Here is a 9,629-nt window from a genome sequence, read left to right on the forward strand (position 1 = left end):
AAAAATACTTTTTGGACAGCTTCGGGGGAAATGGCAGCTAGGCCTGGCTTATGACCCACCCAAGGAAACTAGTCTTTTAATTCATTGTAGGACAGAACTGTCATTTCTCAATTCATTCATTCATTCAGCGAATTTGGCATTTCCTGAAGTGACATCCACTCCCAAAGGACTTGGACGTTCACACTGGAGCTATTTAGAATAATGTCTGGTGTGGGGGGGGGGCTCTGAAAGAACTTCCCCAAGTCAAGTTCAAGACGATTCCGTCACAATACCAGTGTCTGTGGAGCACAAAAACTGTACAAGAGCAAGAGACAGGACTGCGAGAAGCCAGCTAGCTGCCCGGGAGCCTGACGGCACCTCAAAGAGCTGGAAACCTCGGCACAAACAATTGCATTGTAAAGAAGGAGCTGGACCAGGCTGGGAGATAGCCAAGTCTGCCTGGTCCCGACCTCTCAAGCAGGAGGACCCAAGCTGGATCCCCAGAACCCACATTTTAAAAAAAAATGGTGTGGTGGCCCACGCTGTGCCACACTCCCCGGTGCTGGGGGAGGTGGAGACAGGTCGATGATGGGCTCAGCAGCCAGCTATCCTAGCCTATTTGGTGAGTTCCAGGCAAGTCAGGGACTCTGTCTAGAAACTCCCAAGGTAGAGGATCTTCCTTAGATATGGCATCCAAGTTGGACTTCAGTCCCCCGCATACATTTGCACAGGTGTACACTCATAGACACATGTACACACACACATACAAATAAATAAAAGATAAACACAAATTTTAAAAAAAGATCAAAAAGGAGAGCCAACCAAATGTTAAAGAAGCAATCAGATAAGAGCACTGGGAAAAGTGAGATAACATCAGAGAACGTCCCTCCCCCCTCCAAAAAACAACCCAGTGTGAGCCATGGACAGAGTTAGATCCCACGGTGGATCTGGACCACAGTGCTCAGAAGGTAACATTCACGAGTAAGTTTCTGTTTGTTAGTTGAACACGAGAAGCCCCACCGGCGTCAAGGTCAGGCTTTGAACAGAGAGAGTTTGCCAAACTCAACGCTGCCCACAGTGCAACTGCCAACCCTCACTGGCTCAGACAATCGTGGTCGTTTTTGGTGACCACCTTACTAACTGTCCCCAGAGGCAGCTCCGGCAGGACGTTTACAGGAAGAAAAAAAAAAAAAAAGCAGTAACCGTATAAGGAGGAGGAAGTGGAGGAAAGGGAGGAAGAGGAGGAGGAAGGGGAGGAGGAGGAAGGAGGAGAGAAAGAGACACTTTATGGTATATATTATATACTATATATACACACGTATGTATATGTACACTATTCCAAATGCTCTTCATATACCAAGCTGCTGTGTGTGTGTGTGTGTGTCTGTCTGTCTGTGTCTGTCTGTCTGTCTGTCTGTCTCTGTGTGTGTGTGTGTCTGTCTGTCTGTCTGTGTGTGTGTGTGTGTCTGTCTGTCTGTCTGTCTCTGTGTATCTCTCTCTCTCTCCCCACCCCACTCCGGCTTTGAGTTCAAGATATGAGCCTTCAGCTTCTGCTCTGATCTCCATGTCTGCAGCCTGCTTCCCTGATCACCTCACGATTAAGGACTCTCACCCTCTGGAACTGTAAGCCAAAGGAAACCCTTCCTTCCATTAGTTGTCCTGGCCGTGGTGTTTATCACAGCAGCAGAGAAGGGACAAGACACGGACCAAACCTCTCCTCCGCCATCCATAATTAACGATACTGATTGAGACAAGGTCTGGTTTTCTGCACGAGGCCCACAGGATTGTCAGACTGTGAGACTGCTGGAGGAATCTGAGTTCTGTTTTCAACCCAGTGGCTGTGAGCCAGGAGACTTCTCTCCTTCCTCTCCCTTGCTTCTGGCTCATTTGACTTCTCACAGGGTAAGGTTTACCTGTGCTAACTGGTTAAAGCTTTGCTTTTTATTCCTTTCTTTTTGCTGAATAGTATAATATTATGTGCATGGACCACAGTTTGTTAACTTCTTTATTTAACTTTTCTTTCATATGGATGTGTGCCAGAGTGCATGTATGTGCATCCCACGCATGCAGGAACTCACAGAGGCCAGAAGAGCCATTGGATCCCCTGGAACTGAAGTTACAGACGGTTGTGAGCTGCCACATGGGTGCTGGGAATTGAACCAGGGTCCCTCGCAAAAGTAGCCAGTGTTCTTAACAGCTAAGCCACCTTTCTGCCCCTGTTTATCTCTCCTTTATGGGCATTTCACTTGTTTACTGTATTTGTTGTGAATAAAAAGCCCCCAGGTAGTTAAGGGGCCTCCTGATAATGGAGGAGAGCAGGGGGCCAGGCTTTCTTTTTAGTGGCCAGAAGATCCTCAGGCAGCTCAAGTCACATCTTCCTGTCACCTAAGATCAGAACAGTCCAGGGCTTGAGAGATGGTTCAGCATTCAAAGGTGCGATGGCCCGAGTTTGATCCCTGGAACCCACGTGGTGGAGGAAGAGAATTTACTCTGGCAAGTAGTCATTTTACTTCCACATGCACACTGTAATGCACACACATGTGCACACACATGCAAATAAACCAACAAATAAATAAGTAAAAATTGGTTGCTGTTAAAATAAAATAATAAAAATGTTCAAAACCAATTTGTTTCCATTCAAACCATGAGCTTATGTATGGCAGCTGGTCATATGCACATACACCACACACACACACACACACACCACACACATATGAACACACACCGCACACACCACACACCACACACACACACACCCAAGGTAACAGGAAGCATGATGGAGAGTTAACTAGGCTTTGCCCATAGTTGAATCAGGGAAACTAAAGAAAGTGGATTCTGAGTGTTAAATATAAATATGAAGAGACAATATTTTTGCACAATTGAGAACTCTTCAAGGCAACCCCATCAGTTCTGCATTCCTGGCGATGAGCAATGTCAGACTGTAACACATGCACTCTAGTGCTTCCTGCTTTCTTGGGATCCGTCTGTCTTGTGTGTGTCCTATTCCAGCAAAGAGCTCAGAAATGGGTCCAGAGGAAGCAGAAAGTCAACGCTTGCCGTGGGCTTCCTGAGCAGCACCCCTCAGAAGGGCCCTGTGAAGAGAAGACAGTGTCAAGCCAGGCAGCCTCCCAGCTCTGCGGTTGTGGGTAAAGTCATGGGACCTCTTGGAACCCAAGTTTCCTAGACCAAAAAACCAGGTTCCTAGTTTGAGCTTCCCTGTCTCAGTGGTATTTATGAGAGAGAGGCTCTTTAAAAAACATAGTCAGGCTTCCCCAAAGGTCAGCCATTGCTATTACTTTTCAGAGTTGACAGCTCTTGACAAATGGGATACTAATTGTCATGTGGGTCCCCACAGTGTCCAGCTGCTGACAGCTAGCGCTGACTCCAAGTCGGGGAAGCAGGGGCCCCTGGAACTCCCCGCTCTTTACCCGTCGTGGAATCTGCCCAACCACCTGCTTTGTCTCCCTGGCTCATTTTAGCTCTTTAGAAGGAGTGTGGATGATGAATTGCAGGAGACAGCCTAGGTCTTCCCACACTGGTTCAGAGTCATAGGCTGTAAAGTAGATGAGCATCCCTGGCCTACCTCAAAGGACCAACCTGGAGCTTCTTGTATTGTCAAACTCAGGGAGCCAGGTTGCTTCCTAAGGGGTATATCTCAGAACTCGCATGATCCAAATTTTGCTTGAGAATTAGATAATGAAATGATTGTAATGTGGGCAATTTGTAGTTGGTAGTCAAGCATTCAATCCTAAGAAACTAGTCAGAACAGAGTGAGACTTTGGGCCAAAACCCTTAAGAAGAAAGTAATGGGGGCTGGAGAGATGGCTCAGAGGTTAAGAGCACTGGCTGCTCTTCCAGGGGTCCTGAGTTCAATTCCCAGAAACCATATGGTGGCATCTGGTAAAAACTGTGACAAGGATGCTGAAGGGTCCGGGGTAGGCAAGAAAGGGGTGGGTTCAGCTCTGAGAAGAAATCACTCAGAGTAGGTTTGGGTTGCAGATACCTGTAGGCTGTCACAGGAAGAAATCTCTGGATTTCTCTGAATTATCTGAGGAAATGCAGAATTCTCTCCATAGGCAAAAAGTCTGTGTATTAGGTGTTTTTCTGTTGTTGTAATAAAATACCATGACTAAAAGTAACTTATGGAAGACTTTATTTTAGCTTAGGGTTCCAGAGGGAGAGTCCGTGATGGTAGGAAGGGCTGATCACATTTCATCCACACACAGGAAGCAGAGCGAACAGGGAATAAGACTATAAAACCACAAAGCCCACCCCAAGTGATGGACTTCCTCCAGCAAGACTCTATGTCCTAAATGTTCCATAACCTCCCCCAAACAGTACCATCAACCAGGGAACTAAGTACTCAAATACATCGGTCTCTAGGGGATATTTCTCATCCAGACCACAGCATCCTGGGTCAACACTGGGTCATCTAGAACTGGCTGTCAGAATCGAAAAGTCCCACCATGGACTTTGTGTGATCACAGCCTGGGACTCTTTACCCAACAGGATTACCACACCAGGGGTCTCCTCCATCATGTGTCTTGCCGGACCAGTGACCTCTGATGCCCCCCACCCCACCCTCACCCACCCCCCCCACCCCCGCCACTTCTGAAAGGAACGTGTGATAACCCCCTCCTTGGTGCTGAGTGCTACCTCACAATGGATTTTGCCACTTACTTTGCTGTGGTCAGAAAGAGAAAGAACATTCCACGCATGCATTTGGTAGTGACTGAGAATTGGAAATGAGCCTAAGAGTAAAGGCATTTCAGCATACATCCTTCCAGGAAGAGGGGAAAGGAGAAAAATCAAAGACTAAGAAAGAATGAAAGAAAGGAAAGGAGGTGGCACAGATAAAATTAAAAAAAAAAAAAAAAAAGAAGCTGGGATCGGTGGCGCACACCTTTGATCCCAGCACTTGGGAGGCAGAGGCAGGGAGATCTCTGAGTTTGAGGCCAGCCTGGGCTACAGAGTGAGATCCAGGACAGCCAGGACTACACAGTGAAATCCTGTTGTGAAAAACAGACAAAAATTTTTAAAGAAGAGAGGGAAAGAAAGGGTGGTGATTTATTGTCCTTCTTTTCTTTTCTAAAGCATAAGTTACAGTTGATGCAAAATGGAAGTTTTATTTTTTTTATTTGGATTGTATATTATCAAAGGAAGGCATGCAAGCATTCTACTGTTTTGCTGTTTTTGTTTTTTAACAATCAGATAGTTCTGTAAGGCTTACATAAGCAAGAGCTCTCTAAACTCTCAACTACCATGCCAAAAACCTGTTTTCCATCAGCATTCATTCTGTGATGATATATTGTGTACCCCAATAAAGTTTTCCTGGGGATCAGAGGACAAAACCAGTCACTATATTAAACATAGAGGTCAGGAAGTGGTGGCACATGCCTTTAATCCTATCACTGGAAGGCAGAGATCTGTCTGGATCTCTGTGAGTTCGAGGCCACACTGAGAACAGATCCAGGCGTGGTGGCACATGCTTTTAATCCCAGCACTAGGAAGGAAGATGGCAGGGCACAGAAAGGTATATTGTAGCTGGAGAGTTTCTCTCCAGCTCCCGCCAAGCCCCGGCAGTCCCACAGCCCACTTATAAAATAAACACACAGACTCTTACATTATTTAAACTCTTTGGCCTAATGGCTCAGGCTTTTAGCTATCTAGTTCTTACATCTTAAATTAATCCATTTCTATAAATCTATACCTTGCCACATGGCTCGTGGCTTACCAGTATCTTACACATTGGTCTCCTGACTCAGCCTTCCTGTTCCCAGAATTCTCTTTTCTGCTTGTCCCGCCTATACTTCCTGCCTGGCTACTGGCCAATCAGCATTTTATTTATACAGAGCGACATCCACAGAAGAATATAAGGTATGAGTAAACAGCAAGTCTCTTTCTTGAGACTGAGGATTTTGTAGAGGTAAGAACGTGGCTGGTTTGTTCTGTTTCTCTGATCTTTCAGCTTTCACCTCAATATCTGGCTCTGAGGGTGGTTTTTTTTTTTTGTTGTTGTTTTTTTTTTGTTGTTGTTGTTGTTGTTGTTTTTTTAAGTAATAAGACCTTTTAAGATTCGTGTTACATATTCCAACCCTTTAACTTTACTATTTATATTTATCTTCTGTATTTCTAAAAAAAGAAAAAAAAAAGAAAGGAAAACTACAGCTCAGACTGGGGTTGTGGTCTTTTGTCTTCTCTACATTCACAGAAATTGTTTTCAAATACATCAGTAGGGAGGCTGGGGAGATTGCTCCGCATTTAAGAGCACTTGCTGCTCTTGCAAAGGACCTGGGTTCTGCTCCTAGCTAGTACCCACATGGTGGCTCACAACTGTCTACAGCCCCATGCCCAGGAGATCCCACAAATGGTACACATACATGCATGCTGCTGTATTAGTTACTCTTCTATGGATGTGATAAAACACCATGAACAAGGCAACTTATAAAAATGTGTTTAGTTGGGCTTATGATTTCAGAGGGTTAGAGTCCATGATGGTGGAGCAAAGGCATGGTGGCAGGAACTGAAACCTCAAAGCCTGTCACCACTGACACACCTCCTCACAATCCTTCCCAAACAGTTCCACCATCTGGGGATCAAGCATTCAAATATATGAGCCTATGGGGGCCATTCTCATTCAAACCATCACAAAGGCAAAGCAGACACACACAAAGAAATAAATAAAGAGAAATATAAAATCTATCAGTAGAATATCTAAGGAGACAAGAGTCCTTGAGAAGACAGTACATTAATTCCTCTTAGTTCTGGAGAGAGAGGGCATGTTGCTTACAGGGGATTCTTTGCATGGCTCCTTCTCTGAGGAGTCCTCTCCCTGCTACATCTCCTAAAGTTGGGTGCAGAACCAGCTCCACTGCATGACTGGTCTCCAAGCTGATGAAATATCGCAGCAGGCTCTGGGCACGCTGCAGAGGCTGAAACCCCAGCATGGGGGCTGACATTCCAGGCCCACACCAGTGGCCACTCTCGAGTCCGGCAGGCTTCCAGGGCCTCATCGCGCTCTCATTCCAAGTCTCAGCTCAACACAGGCACTCACACAGTCTCACGTTACTGTAAGAGCCTGGTATTTGTTCAAAGACCACAGAGTGGCTCCTGACCTCCCAGGCCAGCCCTCAAGCCTTCTTTATGTCCAATCCTTCATGATGAAGAGGCAACAGCACTACCCAGAGACTGGGGTGGGGCTGTCATTAGCTGGATGCTGGGGATGGCTGAACCTTCAAGGACACAGCAGTTCCCTCCCAGGGGGAACTCAGGAGTGAAAGAATTAGCCGAGCTGGAAAGGGCTCTCAGGCAACTCTGAAGCTTCTCAGCTGCGTGAGTCCATAGTGGTACCTGCCGTAGCATTTTCTGGAAATTGCTGGCCCTAGAGGGACACAGAGCCTCCGTCTGTTCTTTCCTCCCTTTTTTTTTTAATTTTTTATTTTTTAACCTGGTCCCACTTTCATTCCAAAAGGAAGACCCTAGCCTGAATTCAGCACACGGCAGCTTGGTCTCTTAGAATGGGAGGCTATAGTTCAACGAGGTCCTTTGTCCAGGTGACCAGGCAGAGGTAGGCACTGGATCTGGGACTCCTGACCCTCTCCCTTGGCTACCTGTATTAATCGTCATTGTTATCGTTGCTGTGATCTAATACCTAACAAAGGATTTCTTTGGGCTCAGGTTTCAAGGGTACAGTCTGCAAAAGTGGGGAGTCGTGGTGTCAGGAAAGTAGGCCGCTTGTCACATCCTGTCCACAGTCAGGAAACAGCAATGGATGCTGATGCTCAGCTGCCTTTCTCCTCTCTGCTCAACCCAGAACCCCCGCCCACGGAATGCTGCCACCCATGTTTATGATGGCTCTTCCTTCTTCAGCTAACCCACTCTAGACACCCCTTCAAGGACAGCCTTTCTCCTGCATGACTCGAGATTCTGTCACAGTGACAATCAACATTGCTAACCGTCATGTGGTGGTAATCTAATTGTACTGAAATATTATTTTGATTGTATGTTAATAAATAAAGTTGTCCGGGGGTCAGAGCTATTAGAGCCATAGCAAGAGTGTGGCGGTGGTGGCACACGCCTTTAATCCCATAGATATCTGTGTGTTCAGGGTCAGAGCTATTAGAGCCATAGCAAGAGTGTGGCGGTGGTGGCACACGCCTTTAATCCCATAGATATCTGTGTGTTCAGGGATATAGCCAGCATTGGAGACATATGCCTTTAAGACCTAGGGGGCTGTACATTCAGACAGTGACGAGGCAGTCATGTGTTTGGGTTTACAACCAATGAGAAGGCAGAACAACATACTATAAAAAAATGAACAGACAGGAAGTAGGTCTTTTTCGCAAAGCTGGGACAGCAGGAGGAAGGGTGAGATTTTAGCTCTGAGCTCTGACCTCTCGGCTTTCTCTTTTACATTGTTTCTGTGTTTCTTATTTAATAAGACGGTTGGTTACATCTACATCTGGCGCCCAACGTGACAAGAATCCATTAAAAACTGCTTGGCTTGATGGCAGGTCCGCTTTCCCACAAGGGCGGCAGGAAGCGGCAGGAAGCAGCCGGAGTCCTAGTCCGAGCTGCCGGCTTCCTAGTCCGAGTGGCAGCTTCTAGCCTGGGCCTAGGTCTGTGAGCAGCTTGCTTAAAGCCGGTGCTACAAACAACTCAAGCCTGCCAGTGCCCCTGCCTGTAAAGCCAACGCACATGGTCGGAGCTTAAGGAAGCCAGACCCAAGCCTTGACTCGGCACAAGAGGGAACACGTGGCTGCATTTAAACTTTAGCCAGCTACGCTTTCTTGCTCTCTCTCTCTCTCTCTCTCTCTCTCTCTCTCTCTCTGGATTTACACCTGGGACACTAGGTGGCTGCTTTGAAAATCCCCTCGGATTTCTACTGTTCTACGCAGATTTGGTAAGTCATAACATATCAGATATTTTAAAGGAAACTATCTAAAAGAGAATTTTTTCCACATTAAAAAACAAATGGGTTTTATGTGTACATTGGAAGAAAATTGGTTTTTGTTCGAAATTTTAGGCAGTCTGGCAATGGAACAACTATATAATATTAGTATTGGTGGAATTATGCACCTTATCACTATGCTAATCCACATTTTAATATTTAAAAAGATAGTCAATTTAAGTGCCAGGATAACAGCTTTAGAAGAAGTTGTTAAACCTGTAAAAATTCAGACAGAAGAAATTAACAGTGAAGTTGTTTCAAGTCGGGATCATAAGGTTGCAGAAAGAAAGCCTGTTTTCACACAGTCACCCTTAATTTATCCTGTAACCGTACAGCAGATGCCTGATCAAATGGCTACACAAAATAATTGGGCTCCAATTGAAATGTTGGATTTAAAAAGGTTTAAGGAGGCAATAGTATCTTATGGCATGCATTCCCCATATGTAAAGCAAATGTTAAACTCTTGGTCAACATATAATAGGATAGTACCACAGGACTGGCGGGACCTTGCACAAGGTGTTCTGGAACCCAGCCAGAGACTTCAATTTCTGACTTGGTTTAAGGAGGAGGCTAAAAACATAGAAAAACAATGGAGGGATAAAGGAATACAAGTTTGCCAGGATCAGCTTATGGGCGAAGGCCAATATGCTTCAGCACAAACACAATGTTTATATGATGTCCAAACCCTAATTTTATGTCG

This window comes from Peromyscus leucopus, chromosome 9, assembly GCF_004664715.2.
Source record: "Peromyscus leucopus breed LL Stock chromosome 9, UCI_PerLeu_2.1, whole genome shotgun sequence".
Classification (NCBI taxonomy): Eukaryota; Metazoa; Chordata; class Mammalia; order Rodentia; family Cricetidae; genus Peromyscus; species Peromyscus leucopus.